Source organism: Petaurus breviceps, unplaced genomic scaffold (genome assembly GCF_028583685.1).
Source record: "Petaurus breviceps papuanus isolate PSGF00001 unplaced genomic scaffold, PetGlider_PUasm1.0 90775, whole genome shotgun sequence".
In the NCBI taxonomy this organism is placed as follows: Eukaryota; Metazoa; Chordata; class Mammalia; order Diprotodontia; family Petauridae; genus Petaurus; species Petaurus breviceps.
The window spans coordinates 8849049-8865279 of NW_027187342.1; the positions used below are offsets into that span (position 1 = coordinate 8849049).

At 40.9% G+C, this 16231-nt stretch overlaps 1 long non-coding RNA gene across 1 annotated transcript in view; it reads left to right on the top strand.

The window, feature by feature from the left end:
- The first annotated feature begins 782 nt into the window (after positions 1-782).
- Positions 783-16231, top strand: part of LOC138146938 (uncharacterized) — a 209890-nt gene continuing 194441 nt past the window's right edge. The window contains exons 1-2 of the long non-coding RNA XR_011164655.1: positions 783-963; positions 1719-1784. This is a non-coding gene — a long non-coding RNA (uncharacterized lncRNA). The remainder of the gene's footprint in view (positions 964-1718; positions 1785-16231) is intronic.

Sequence of the window (16231 nt, forward strand, 5' to 3'; positions counted from 1 at the left end):
TGGAACTCCAGTATCTTTGCCCCCCTCCAAACCCTTCCCAACAACAATAGCAACAAAAAACCACGAAGGAGGTCACGAAGAGCTGGACATGACTGAAAAACAACATTGTCCAATGACTGCTAGTTTCTGAATGACCAACTTGAGCCACTTCAGTATCCTTAGTCAGCAAAGAAAGAATCCCAGGACCTAGATCAGGAAGAGCCTTGAGAGATCACCTGGTCCAACCTCTCATTTTGAATATAATAAAAGAGAGACTCAAAGAGGTAAGTCCTCGTCTTAGGTCGCCCAGGTTGGACAGAATCACAGAGCTAGAATTTAAAACCAGCGGCTTTGAGTACAAATCCCATGCTGTTACCACTAACTACATCGCACTCAGTTACAACATAGACGCCCACAACTGAAGGGTGAGCCTCTCTCCAATCAAGTGATATCTCTGAAAAGAAAGAAAAGCAGTTTCTTCCAGATACTTCTAATCTTGAGGTTGGTCTGGGAGTTTTGAACACCCGATTGGACAAAGCCCCGTCTTAAATCAAGAGAAAAGATTGCCTACATTTGAGTCCATTAGATGCTAAGTAGGGCCCAGACTTTAGAACTTCAAACCTTACTGATGGGTGGGCCAAGAACAGCTGGAACAGACTGAAAGGGATAGAGTGCTGCAGAGAGAAGAGGATGGAAAAAGAAAGTCCCGCCATTATATTGGGCCACTAAAAAGCCCTTTCATTGCTAAGGAAAACAGTTTAAAGAATGTTGGATGTCTGCCTGGAGCTTGGGAAACTGGAGCAATGTGAAAATTATGAGTCTCTTGTAAAGGCCTCTCTGGCCCAGAGGGGGCTGGGGGAATTTGGAAGAGTCCCAAACTTACCTATTGTAATAACCTCAGTGGGACCTGGAAGGCTGAAGAGACTGGTGGTTTCCTGAGCCCTCAGATGACGAAGGGAAAAAGGGACTTTCTAGAAGATGTAGGTGGGTGACAAATTCAGCAGAACGGCAGGCAGCAGAAAGGAGAGGAAGACTTGAGTAAAGGGGGCTGCTGAATCCACTCTGAGTTTAGAGTATCAAATATGGCTCAGACAGCTTCTGGAAAAATGGAACCAGTTTTGAATCATCTCCTTTCTTCTTATTTCTTCTTTTGTTGTTTTCATTTTGCCTTTTTCAAGTCAGACTTAGAAACTAAAATTCCCTGTAAGACTTGTAAATATTCAAATCATTGTTTCAGCAAGGTAAGTTGGTGCTGAAACTTGAAAACTTGAAAATGTGATCGGGGAATAATTTATAGAAGATCCTTGACTGGAGAAAGCCTTGTCTGACATTCTCTGCTTCAGCTTCCTCATCTGTGAAATGGGGATATTTGCTCCATTGTCTCTCAAGGGTGTTGTAAGGATCAGAGGAGAAAATGTGTGGTGAAACACTTTAATTGTAAAGTCAATAGGGCTGTTTCTTTTCTGTCTTTTTCTCTCCTGGCACCTAACACAGTGCCTGACACACAGCAGGGCTTTAGCAAATGTGTGTCAATTGATTCTAGAGGCAGGCAAGTTATTCTTAGAATATTCAATAAGACTTGGAAGTTCAGTAGACAGTTTGTCTTAAAGTCACAGTGGTGCTGACTAGATCCATTAAAAATTTACATGTTGTTCAGTTGTTTCAGTCATGTCTGACTCTTTGTGACCCCATTTGAGATTTTCTTAGCAAAAGTAGTGATTTGCCGTTTCTTTCTCCAGTTCATTTTACAGATAAGAAAACTGAGGCAAACAGGGTTAAATGACTTGCCCAGAGTCACACAGCTGGTAAGTATCTGAAACCAGATTTTATGTTATATAAAATTTTTTATTATTTTATATTATGTAAAATTTATATTATGCAACCTCCAGTTGGCTCTCTTCCCTACATACTAATAATCCTTTTCCTCTGTCTTGATTGTGTCTCTATTCCAGTGTCTGAGATAAAGACACCACCATCTCCTTATTCACTCTCAGCAGAGAAGCTATCCACAAATTCCAACCCTTAGTCCTGCCCCCTCCTGTCACTTCTAGGAACTTGTCCCTTAGATCATTCCTTCTGTATCCCTACTTCTTATTCTCAGTATCAGTGGGTTATAAGGTAAAAAAGAAGGAAGACTATAGAATGAAAATGCCTGGAAGAAGCCTTAGGAATCATCCTGTTGACCTTCCTGTTTTTACAGACAGGCAGATCAGAGTCCAGAGAAGCCAATTGATTTGCTGAGACTTCTGGTACTTTCGTGCCTCCTTTGCACTGATGCATCCAAAAGAGTCACAAAGTTGAGGTGACTTTTCAAGCTGGGTTCCCTGGATCTGAAGTTCACATGTGGGTTCTTATGCTGTATTACCATAACTTGGAAATCACCCCCCAGAAGTCTGAGGCTCTGATCATTGGCCTGACTTTGTTGGCAAGGGAAAAAAAAACCCAACATTCCAGTCCAGCCTTAGTACATGAGGAGCTGAGTACTGCACGTCTGATTTGATTCTATGTTGAAAAAAAATTCAAAAATATGAAAGCTTTGCAGGGAAAGCTATGCAATGTTCTTGATTTTCATCCCAACTTCATGTATCTGTTGAGAAACACCAGCTGTTTTTCCCTTTTCTGGTCCAAATCATCTGTTGACTGGAATAAAATCAGACTGACAGGAGTCTGAATCTGCACTACTTCATAGGACAAAATTAGGGGACCCTGCAGGAAGCCCAATCTTCTTATATGCCTCTAACAAGAGCTAACGTTTGTGATTACATAGCCCTTCAGTACATTCTCTCATTTGATTCTCACAATAACCTGGTGAAATTAGGAGGGAAGCTCTTTTTATCCATATTTTACTGGTAAGAAAATTACAGGGCTCAGAGGGGTTAAGAGACATGCTTGAGGTCACACAGCTGAGAAGGGGCAGGGATAAGATGAAGACCCAGGTGTTCTGACCCTATGTTCAGCCTTTCTTTTCACCACATCACTATTGGCACAGAACCACAGGGGCTACAGTAAAGAAAGGGTAACGAGTGGCACCAGCTTATTTTCTCATGCTGGGATGGTGGGAAGCCAGAGAATTTAGACAGTGGGAGGGGATTCTGGCCTTAACCATATGGATGGTCCGGCACATTCCAGCAGAAGGAAAGGAAGGTTCTTTATAGAGAATCAATATGGCGGTGGTCGTTCCAGACCCCTGGGCATCCTCCTCCAATGTGAGGTGTCATAGGATATGCTGGATTGGTGCCTTTTTCTAGGAAGAATCAGGGAGAGTGTGATACTGTGTGTGCTCTCCACTTTGGTGTCTTCCACCACATTGCGGTAACTAGAAAATTGTGCACTTACAGCTATACTGCGCCAACTGCCTTGAGGTCTAGGGACTGCTGGCACTACAGGGAGTGGGAAGATTCTGGGCCTCTACAGGCACCTCCTATCTCAGTGGACAAAGCACTGAACCTGGAGTCAGGAAGACCTGAGTTCAAATGTAGCCTCAGATACTTATTAGCTGTGTGACCCTAGGCAAGTCACTTAACCTCTGTTTGCCTCAGTTTTCTCATTTGTAAAATAGGGATAATATTAGCATCTACCTCCTAGGGTTGATGTGAGGATAAAATGAGATAATAATTGTTAAAGTATTATATAAATGCTTATTCCCTTTATCCCTTTATATTGGCAAGAGGTCGAATGCCTAGTCAAGGCCTTCTAAACCCACTTCTACCCTTGGAAAAGGGCTAGTAAGTAACAGCTACCTCTCTACTGGATCTTAAGAGTCAGCTCTGCTCTGTTTTTAGAACAACACTGAGGCTCATTGAAATAGAGTGTCATAAAATATTAAAGATAAGGGGCGGCTAGGTGGCGCAGTGAATAGAGCACTGGCCCTGGAGTCAGGAAGACCTGGGTTCGGATCCGGCCTCAGACACTTAACACAAAAAATAGCTGTATGATCTTGGGCAAGTCACTTAACCCCAATTGCCCTCCAAAAAGCAAAAAAAAAAAAAAGATAAAAAAATGTTAAAGATGGAAGGGACCCTCACTATAAGTTCAGTCTCTCATGTTTACAGTTGTTAAGTGACTTGTCCAAGACAGAGTCTGAACTAGGGAGGTAATGGTGGAGATGATAAAGGACAGATCAGAGCTTTATGTCACAAATGGAACCAGTAGAGGGAAAGGAATCATTTGGTCCTCCCAACAAATCTAGGATGTAGGTGCTATTATTATCCACATTTTAAAGTTGGGGAAAGAGAGGTAGACAGAAGTTCAGTGACTTTCCCAGGGTCACACAGCTAGTGAGTGTTGTTGGAGGCTGAATTTGAACACTGGTCTCCTTGACTCCAAATTCAGTGCTGTAGATACTGTGCCACCTAGCTGCCAGTAGGATTTAGATATCGAACTTGAGGAAGAAGGATGATTCAAAGAAGATTAAAGTTTATATCATGGTTAATGGAGAGGTATACCATTAATTCTTTGCACTAGACTTGTAATTTCACTGGTTTAAGGAGGTTCTGATGAAGAAACTCCCTTTATCAATGTATATCATCAGCTATTCTGCAAACTTACAGTCTTTGAGGGTTGCCTGGGACCCTTAGAAGTTAAGTGACTTGACTGAATCACAAGGTCAGTCTATGTCAGAGATAAGACTGGAACCTAGGTCTCCCTGACTGCAAGGTCAGCTCTTAACTCACCCAACCCACTGTTTCTGGTACCATTAATAACACAGTAGGGAAAAGAGGAAGAGCAAAAGTTTGGCGGGGAAAGTTTTGGACGTATTCAGTTTGAGATGTCTTTGGAATATCAAGTGGAGATGTCTGGCAGGAGGCTAGAAATAGAGGACTGAGGGGTGGAGCCAAGATGGCGGAGCAGAAGCACAAACTTGGCGTGAGCTCTGCTCCAAACACCTCCAATACCTGTAAAAAAATGACTCTAAACAAATTTTAGAGCTACAGAACCCACAGTGACAGAGAGAAACAAATCTCCTGCTAAAGGCAGCCTGGCAGGCTGGCAGGAAGGGTCTATTACACCAGACTGAGAGCCTGGCAAAGACACTAGTGGTTCTGGCCCCAGGGTGGCCCCAACCAGCTGCACAAACTGGCCTGAGGAGTCTTCAGGAGAGTGAATCACCATCAGCAGTGGAGGTTTCCAAACTTTTCAACCCAAAAATGCCAAAGAGAAAGTAAAAGATCAGTGGGGAATTCTGTTGGAACCAGGTGAAGGAAGAGTGCAGTTTGGCCCCTGCCCCTGGGGCAAAAAGTGTCGTAGCTGCAGCTGCTGCCATGTGGCTGACTCCAGAGCTCCTGGCCTGCAGATCATAGGGGGACCAAGTGACCATTCAGAGGGTAATCACTCTTGCTTTAACCTGCCTGGATCTGGATCGTGGTCTTGGGTGGTGTTCCTGGGGTGTGTGGCCAGTGTGCCAGAGCTTGTGGAGCTATAGAGAGGGTGCCCTCTAATAGCTCAGGCAGCTGCAAAAACTCCAGCGATTTGGGACAAAGCTCTCCACTCTGGAAGCGGAGTTCTACTGTGGTAAAGAGCTCAAAAGTCAAGTAATGGAGTGGCAACATAAGCAAGCAGAGGAAGCACAATCAGACCTTTTTTGGGGACAAAAAGGATAAAAGCACAGAATGGGAGAAAGACAACAAAGTCAGAACTCCTGCATCAAAAGCTTCCAAGAAAAATATGAATTGGTTACAGGCCATGGAGGAACTCAAGAAGGATTTTGAAAATCAAGTAAGAGAAGTGGAAGAAAAATTGGGAAGATAAATGAGAATGATGCAAGAAAATCATGAAAAGCAAGTCAACATGCTGCTAAAGGTGGCCAAAAATAATACTGAAGAAAATAACATCTTAAAAAATAAACTAGCTCAAATGGCAAAAGAGGCCCAAAAAGTCAACAAGGAGAAGAATACCTTACAAAGTCAAATTTGCCAGATGGAAAAGGAATTTCAAAAACTCACTGAAGAGAATAATTCATTCAGAATTAGATTGGAGCAATTGGAAGCTAATGACTTTATGAGAAATCAAGATACTATAAAACAGATCCAAACAAATGAAAAAAAATATAGAAGGCAATGTGAAATATCTCATTGGAAAAAAACCACTGACCTGGAAAATAGATCCAGGAGAGATAATTAAAAATTATTGGACTACCTGAAAGCCATGATCAAAAAAAGCCTAGAAATTATCCTTCAAGAAATTCTCAAGAAAAATTGCCCTGATATTCTAGAACAGGAGGGCAAAATAGAAATTGAAAGAATTCCCTGATCGCCTCTTGAAAAAGATACCAAAAAGAAAACTCCTAGGAATATTATATCAGAATATAAAATCAGAATAACACAAAATCTAGCAGCTTCTACATTAAGGGATCAAAGGGCTTGGAATATGATATTCAGGAGGTCAAAAGAGCTAGGATTAAAACCAAGAATCACCTACCCAGCAAGACTGAGTATAATGCTACAGGGGAAAATATGGTCATTCAATGAAATAGAGGATTTTTAAGCATTCTTGATGAACAAACCAGAGCTAAACAGAAAATTTTACTTTCAAATACAAGAAGCAAGAGAAGCATGAGAAGGTAAACAGGAAAAAGAAATCATAAGGAACTTATTAAAGTTGAACTATTTACATTCCTACATGGAAAAATGATCATTGTAACTCATGAGACTTTTCTTGTTATGAGGATAGTTGAAGGGAATATATATGTATATATATATATATGTATAGGAGAGTATATATGTGTATAACTATGTATGTGAGTGTGTGCATATGTGTGTACATGTATACACAGATGGCACAGGATGAGTTGAATATGAAGGAATGATATCTAAAAAATAAAATTAAGAGGTGAGAGAGGAATATATTGGGAGAAGGAGAAAGGGAGAGATAGATTAGAGTAAATTATCTCATATAAAAGAGGCAAGAGAACACTGTTACAATGGAGGGGAAGAGCAGGAAGGTGAAAGGGAATGGGTCAACCTTACTCTCATTGCATTTGGCTTAAGGAGGGAATAACATATACATCCAACTGGGTATCTTACCCTACAGGGAAGTAGGGGGGAAGGGGATAAGAGGGGGGATGATAGAAGGGAGGGCAGTTTTGGGGGGAGGGTAATTAGAAGCACACACTTTTGAAAATGGACAGGGTCAAAGGAGAAAATAGAATAAGTGGGAGGTGGGATAGGATGGAGAGAAATATAGTTAGTCTTTTACAATATAACTACTATGGAAATATTTTGCATAACTACACATATACAACCTATATTGAATTGCTTACCTTCCCAGTGGGGGTGGGTCAAGAAGGAAGAAGGGAAAGAATCTGGAACTCAAGTTTTAAAAACAAATGTTAAAAAAACATTTTAAAAATTGTTTTCTACATGCAACTGGGAAATAAGATATACAGGCCATGGGGTATAGAAATCCATCTTGCCCTACTAGAAAGTTGGGTATGGGGGAGGATATAAGAGAGAACAGATTAGGGGAAGAGGTATTCAGTAGGCAAGGTATTTTGGGGTGGGGGTAGGGGAAAGACTGGGAGAAAAATCTGTAACTCAAAATCTTGTGGAAATGAATGTTGAAAACTAAAAAGAAATAAATAAATTGATAAAAAAAAAAGAAATTTAAAAAGGGGGAGCTGGTGGTACAGTGAATAGAGCACTGGCCCTGGAGTCAGGAGGACCTGAGTTCAAATCTGGCTTCAGACACTTAGCACATAAACTAGCCATGTGTCCTTGGACAAGTCACTTAACCCCAATTGCCCTACCTTCCCCCCTCCAAAAAGCAAAAAAAAAAAAAGAAAATAAAGAAATAGAGGTGTGAAGATGTAAGAGGCCTGGCAAGGACAACAATTTAGGGACTCCTATGAATAGAGGTCATGTTTGGAACCATGACAAGTGAATGCCAAGAGATGGTAGAAAAAGGCTTTGAAACCCAAGGACAGAACCCTGGGCAGTGAGTACATTTAGGGACAAAAGGAGTAAGAGGAGTCAACAAAGGAGGAAGAAGAGATACCAAACAGGTAAGAGGAGAACCTGAAAAATACGCTGTCCTGAAAGCCAAAGGTCGAGAAAATTACAAAGAAAGAGTAGTCAGTGATATCAAGGAGAATGAGGATTGTAGAAAGGCTATTGGCTTAAATGACCATGAGACCATTGATGACTTCTAGAGGAATAATTCTAGTAGCATGCAAAGGGGTAAGAATGGTTGGTGTGGAAGTGGAGGTGGAGGTAGCAAATGCAAGACTATCCTTCTATAAGTTTGGCAGTAAATGGAAGTAAGAGGTAAGGTGCTAGGTTGAGAGGGCAGTAGCATTAGATGAAATGATTTTTAGAATAATGGAAGCCATTAAGCATTTTTATAGGAAGAGAGGGAGGTCCCAATAGCGAGTAGAATATTAAAGTTCCCAGAGGCAGATAAAATAAATGATGGAGCAAGACCCTGGAGGAAATGAGAGATGATGGGATGGAGAATACACATGGAGGGTTAGTCTTGGCTAAGAAGAAAAATAATTATTGAGGCAGCTAGATGGTTCAGTGAAGAGAGCACTGGCCCTGAAATCTGAAGGACCTGAGTTCAAATATGGTCTCAGATACTTGACACACTTACTAGCTGTGTGACCTTGGGTGAGTCTCTTAACCCCAATTGCCTTGCTTTCCCCTCTCCAAAAAAAATGTAATTATTATTTCTCTTGGATAGGACTAAAAGAAGAGAGGGTGGGTAAAAACAGAAATTTTGAGGTGGAAAAGAGAGAAATTGAGAAAGGTCATCTTGGATGGCTTTATTGAATGACTTAATTCAGAATCTAGATCATCTTCATGTTTTCTAATTTCATCTGGGTCCTCACTGCTGTATGTCAATACTGACTGGCTCTCTATCACATTTTCCAGAGTTGTTACTCTAAACTTCTTCTTTTCCTCTTACTTTCTCAGACCTTCTATTTCACCTCCTCCCCTTTCCTTCTCAGCAGAAGACATCACACCTTACTGAGAAAATAGAGGCCATCCATTAAGAATTCCCTTTTCTCCCTTCCTCACCTCAAAACCCCTCTTTCTTATCTCTTTTTCTTCCCCTTTGTTCCAGTCTCTACTGAAGAAGTAGCCCTGCTCCCTGTTCTGCCAAGGATATTCCTCTCCACTTCTACTCTTTTTTTTTTTTTTGCTTTTTGGAGAGGGGTTAAGTGACTTACCCAAGGTCACACAGCTAGTAAGTGTCTGAGGCTGGATTTTAACTCAAGTCCTCCTGACTCCAGGGTCGGTGCTCTATTCAGTGCACCAACTAGCCACCCTGTCCACTTCTACTCTTGATTCCACTCCCTCCTAGTTTTTTCAGGGACTTGCCCCTTCAGTCATTACTTCTCTTTCTATTATCTTGAATCTCTCTTAATTTTTGGCTCCTTCCCTGTTCCCTATAAATAAACCCAGGACCCAATCCAATCAAACTCTTCCCCATTCATGACTTTACATCTTCTGCCTCTGTGTTTTATTCAAGTGGCTCCCCAGGCCTGGCATATACTTCTGCTCACTGCCTCTTAATGCAAAGACTCTCTAGATACAAAGGGGTGAAGTTATTAGGGGCCTCATGAGAGTAAGAAGGGTTTGAATTAGCTACTATGGGGAATTCAGTAAAAAGAAAGTCAATAATCGATAAGTAGATCATCTAGCAGGAGTGAGAGCCCAGCAAATGTCAGATAACATGAATTTATATTATAGCAGTCAGCCTGATTTTGTGACTTTCTCCAGTTATCTTTGTTACTCTGGGAGTAGGGGAAGAGAAAGAAGAAGGTGAGGTTAACTCAGAGTTTGACATTAACAAAGTCAATATGGGGGAGATCAAGGAGTGAAGAATTCAGGGATAGTTATGAGTATATGATTGAGATGGATGTGCTTGGGGTCCAAGCTGCGTATGGAAACAAGTAAAGCATCAGAAGAGTATTGATTGGTTGGGAGACTAGGAAGGAATCAATGATCTGGAGGTCCTAATGAAAATAAAGAGACAGTTTATTGAGAATGAAGGAACGTGAGACGTGGAAGAATGGGAGGCTATGGTCAGCAATTATACTGGAGCAAATTCAAAGTTTGAAATTTTGGAGGTGTAATGGTGAGATATAAGGTGTGGCCTTGGGTCTTCTGGGTGACTGAAGCCAAGTGGAGGAACCTAAGGAAAAAGATATTAGAGGGATCATTAAGGGTAGATATTAAGGATGACCACAGGGATGGGGTGCAGAGAATGACTTTGAATCAGGTGTTGAAGTTATGGGAGAGAGTGAGAGATCTTGGAGGTGATAGAGACAAGAATGTTGAACCTGTGGCCTGGAAGTGATTCTGGAGAACAAGGAGTATGCTGACTTCTATTCCTTGACTGTGAGTTGGGGAATAGAGGGAGAAGATTGGGTTGGGAGGGAAGTGGTACTACCAGGTGAAAGCTGTATTTCAGTTTTTAAAAAATCTACTTTATTGACTTACATTTATTTTTTTAATTTGAGTTCCAAATTTTCTTCCTTTCTCCAGTCCTTTCCCTGCCCATTGAGAAGGTAAACAATATGATATCAATTATGCATGTGAAGTCATGCAAAACATATTTCCATATTAGCCATATTGCAAGTGAAAAAAAGTAAACTTCAATCTGTACTCAGAATTCACCAGTTCTTAGAAGTCATGTATCAGTTAAGGTGAAGGGATAGAAAGCAGATTGGTGAAGAATAGAAAGGATTTAGCCTCCCAATTCACAGGAGAATAGATTTTGTAGCAATGGTGGGTTTGTAAGAAACCAGTCAGGTTTTTGCTCACAAAAGAAGTTGGAGATCTTTTCCTCTGGCCTTTTGTCTTTACTCACTGTAGCGTGGCACCCAACATCATTGACTTTGTACGTTTGGTCCTGACCAGAGTAATGAGCGTGATACAAATGGACTTTGAAATAACATGTCTGCTTGATAAGAGAAAAATGGAGGTATCTGGATCTCATCTGATTCTGTATCTCCCTCACTTGCAGCTGTAGAATACCAGGCATTAGACTGGGAATTCCTCGAGGGCAGGGACTGTTTTTGCCTTTCTTTGTATTCCAAGTGTTTAGCATTCTTCTTGGCACATAGTAGGTGTTTAATTGCCTGATTGTCTTAATGAGTTAGGCTAAGTGAAGGAAGCACAACCCATTTCCTCCCTGCTCCTCTCACCAATCCAATCTGTGGCATAGCAATCCTTGCAGGCTCTGCTAAATACTTAATTCCTCCACAGAGCCTTTCCTGACTAATTCTATCCCACTTAACCATCTTTGGCTTCTGTCAGCCCTTGAACCATGCAGGCAGCTGTCTGGTGAGTTCTCCTTATTGGTACCACACCTTCTCTTTAGTGGTTTCCTGCCTATCCCACAGGCACCTAAAAGAAAGAAAACAATTTAAAATCAATTTGTGGGAACTTGGGTAGGACTACACTTGGGTAGGACTGCTCTGCTTTCATTACATATTACTTCGGAGTCAAGCTAGAAATGCAAGATAATTAGTAAATGCCCCTTGAATGAATGAATGAATGATGAATGAGTGAATGAAAAATGTCCAGGAAAGACTGGGACCTGATTTTACTCTGAAGGCTAATGATTCCCAAAGGCATTGTGATCTAAGTCCTGTGGACAGAGATAATTTCCATTTCCTGCCAATAATAATTAAAGACAGCTCCCAGCTCTGTCACTAATTAGTACCAGGTCCCAAGTCAGCTTCTGTGGACAAGTCATTCAACCTCTAAGGACCTCAGTTTCTTTAGCTATAAAATGAGGGAATTGGGGTTGGGTGATTTCTTTTTTTTTCCCTCTTTTTGGAGGGCAATTGGGGTTAAGTGACTTGCCCAAGGTCACACGGCTATTTTTGTGTGTTTGTGTTAAGTGTCTGAGGCCAGATCCGAACCTAGGTCCTCCTGACTCCAGGGCCAGTGCTTTATTCACTGTGCCACCTAGCTGTCCCAGTTGGGTGATTTCTAAGGTTTTTTTGTTGGAGTAAAAAGAACAATTAATCTGGAGTTCAGATAACCTCGGTTCACATCCTGTCTCTGACACTTACTATTCTCTGTGTGACTCTGGGTAACTCATTTAATCTCCATAGGCCTTAATTTCCTTATTTGTAAAATGAGGAGTGGCAGAGCCAAGATGGTGGGGTAAAAGCAGGGACTTGCTTGAGCTCTCCCCCAAGCCCCTCCAAGTACCTGCAAAAAATGACCCTAAACAAATTATAGAGCAGGAGAACCCCACAAAATGATAAGAGTGAAACAAATTTCCAGCCCAGGACAACCTGGAAGGTCAACAGGAAAGTTCTATTGCACTGGGCTGGGAGAGGAGTGTAAAATGAGGGGATTGGATTGATGACCTATAAGATCTCTTCTCCCTCTGAACTTATGCTCCTATGGGATTTGCACTGAAATTTTGTGTCTATGGTTTATTGCTACTTTTCTGTGGGGTTGGGGATCTGAATACCATCCAGTGCCAGGAGCTCTAAGAGAACTCTAACCCTAACTCTAAGAGAACAATCAAATCATGGGCTGAGCAGCCATCATCACCACCACCACCATGCTCATCATTGTTAACAGGATTTCACTGAGCCAGCCTTGAACCTGAGAATGACAAAACTGCAGGCTAGAGACAAAATGCCAGTAATTAGGTAGCCGTTTAATTCATTATTTTCATTATAAGGAACAGATTTGCAAATCAGAAATTCTCCTGATCAGGATTCCACCTTGCTGAAGTAAAGACAGGGATTATATACATAAATCACAAGTGGGAAGGGAGGTGGATTACAAATAATTGTTTCCAGGGCCAGAGTGGTTTCCCACGAGAAACCCACAAATGGAAGACAATACAACAATTCTGGAGTCCTATGGGAGCAATATTGTCTGAGTCCTTGGGGATTGTTACTTGGTGGGTCGCAGGACCAGAGTTCTGTGACAGGAACAGGTTCTACAATCTTTGATTCATTTCACTTCAGGTATGCAGGAACGAGGATGCCAGTGATTGTGAGCCTTGTCAAAGTTCAATCGATCAGTTGGAGCTCCATTGTGAATCTGACTCACTGGCTGGAAAAAGCAATTCTAAAAAAATCTAGGCTATTAGTATATTCATTACACATATCATATTGATTATTATAAAATCTTAATTCCCTTCACATTATCATCACCGTCATCATCATGACTTTAAAGTTTGTAATGAGCTTTACAAATATTATCTCATTTGATCCTCACAACCCTGGGAGGTAGGTGCCATCATAGCCCAATTTGTAGATGAGAAGACTTTGAGGCAGACAGATAAAGTGAATTGCTCAGACTCATACAGATAGCAAATTTCTGAGGCCAGATTTGAACTCTGCTCCTCCTGACCCCGGGTCCAGTGCTGTATCCACTAAAAGCCAAAGAGCTATACTGTGGCTATGACTACAGGACCAAAATTCCAGATAACAGTACTGGGAAATCTGAACTCATCTCAATATTCCATCAAAGAAAAGACAATGAATATAAATGACAATCCATCATTTTATGTAACTATTTCTACACCAACATGTATTCTTTGCCACATGGAATTATATTTTGATTAAATTACTTTTACTCCCAAAGACATTTTCATTAGAAATCCTCAGACCTCTTCCTTGAAGCCTTTTCTGATTTCTTCCCTTTGCTTCTCTTCACCACCAGGTAGTCAATCTAACTTAGTAGTTCTGTCCCTGACTCTAGGGCTTTTAAATTAAACTAAGTTCAAGAAAACACCTACTTTGTCTCATTATTACAAGGTTGGGATGAATGCCCTCCTAGGATACGGAAAGACCTTGCAGATATGAAACAGTCATCAGTGGTCTTTGAGGAATTGTGGGAAATGGAAGGGTTTTTTTATTGATTTTCAAAAATGACAAGAACTTTAAACTACAGGTTGGTAAGTATGATGTCAATTCCTGGAAAAATACTAGAATGGATATAGATAAATGGCTTCTGAGTCCTTAGAAAGGAAGCAGTGATCACTGTCAGCTGCTGGGGTTCATTAAGAGCAGGTTGTGCCAGACTAACCTAGTCTCCTTTTTTGACAGGATTACTAGATAGTCAGATCAAGGGATGTCACCATACTATATAGCTGAATTTCATTGAGGCAATTGACAAAAGTCTCCTACAATATTCTTGTCAATGAGTGTAGTTAGGCACACAGTTCCTGGCACATAGTAGGAAGAACTAGGGGAAGAAAACTTTGACATTTATATTTAGATGATTGAGTTAAGGACTTACTAATTAAGGATGATTGGAAACTGATCTCCAATCAAGAAGAAAGAAGACTTTTTGATTGAAGAGATTAAGACAGTGTGACCTAGGGGTAGAAAACTTTTGACCTCTGTACTTTGTGTCAATTAAGGAGGCTTGCCTCCTTAACAATGATTGAGTTTGGGTCTAGGTGGAGCAGTGAATAAAGCACTGGCCCTGGAGTCAGGAGGACCTGGGTTTGGATCTGGCCTCAGACACTTAACACAAAAATCACTAGCCATGTGACCTTGGGCAAGACACTTAACCCCAATTGCCCTACCCTTCCCCCTCCAAAAAAGCAAAAAATAAAAAAAAAATAAAAAAGAATGATTGAGTTACTAAATGAATGTACTTTGTTTAAAACTATGTGACTACTTTGGTGAAAACTATGTGGCCATTTTAGTGTTAAATTGTTAAGTTATAACATGGTGAATGTTGTATTTTGATTTTCTGTGAATGTTTTGCCTTAATTTGTTACTAAATAAATAGAGCATTCTCTATACTGTGTAATCAGAACCTTAAAAGTTATTCACAGCAGCAGTCCTCTGGAATGTTGCTTGTTCTTGGCTTTATACCTCCCCAAGACAGCAAACAATCTGATATAGGTTACCCAATGCTGTTTTAATAGAAGCATGGTGTCTAGGAAGAAGGTAACACTCGAATATTCTAGGAAAAATATTGATAACTTGGAAAAGGTCCAGAATAAGGCAAATTGAATAGTGAACAATAAAACCATGATCATTGATTGAGGAAATGGGGGTAGTTGGCTCAGAAAAGAAGGGACTTGGTTGAGTGAAAGAAGAATAATTGTTATTGTCAAACATTCTAAGATCTGCCATATGGAAAAGGGATTGAATTTATTCTGCTTAGAATAGAGGGCAGAAATGGACTGATGGGTAGAAAGTTAAAGGGTAAGGAGCTAATAAGAATTTATTTAGTGCCTACTATGTGCCAGGCATTGTGCTAAGTCCTTTTTTTTTTTAAACAAACATCTCATTTGATCCTCATAAAATCCCACATGGTAGGTGCTAGTATTTTATCCCTATTTTACAGTTGAACAAAATGAGGCAAACAAAGGTTAAGTGACTTGTGATTTTAATCATGAGGTTTTAAGTTTACCCTTAGGTGATTCTAAGCATGGAGGACTAGGGAGGTGATGGTATAGTCACACTTGGGCTGGAATGTCACACTGAGTAATACCCAGGCATTGCTTCTTAAGGATAATTATATACTGGTAAAGTTTTGGATTATATGGTCTCTGAGGTTCCTTCAGACTCTTAGATTCAGTTATTTTATGATTCTATGTACTGTGGGACAGACTTAACTAGTCCCAAACTAGGAAGAAGCAATTCTCATCCTGTATAGTTTTTGTTTTTTGTAAAAATGCAATTATCTTATTCTGAGGACCCCACAGATAGTCGACCTCAGAGCCTACTGATGAAGGGAGGGGAAGGATAACTAGTAAGGAAGGGTCTTGGGAATTTCACTCTAAGATTGTGAGGCATATTATGCCAGACTTGACAAAAGTTGTGGGGAGCTTCAAGACAGAAATAATTAAAGGAAACCCGGGAGGCGCCAAGGAATACAAGGAAGACAAAAGAAATTTAATGACCTGGAACTATGTCCTGAGGGCTTCAGGCAGACTCTTAACCAGAGAATTAAGTCATGAAACATGGCTAACTCTGTCTGAACCTTACAAGTATGGATGCGAAGCACAGAAAGCTAGTAAGTCTCAAGTTCCCAGACCCTGCCCTGGAGAAGAGAGATTAAAACAATAAAAGGAAGAGGGAAAGAAAGCAAATCTTTACTGCTATGGTATATAAAGAAAAGCCCAGCAAATAATGTATAGTAAGGAACAGGGAGCTGGTGCTGTTCTTTGTTAGGGCCAGCCTGAGGGGGGGGCATTGGTTCGCGGACAGATCGGAAGAGCGTAGCCAAGCTGGTCAGGGCAGGGTCTGGGAACTTGAGACTTACTAGCTTTCTAGGGAGAGGAGGAGAGAAGAGAGAAACAAGGGCAA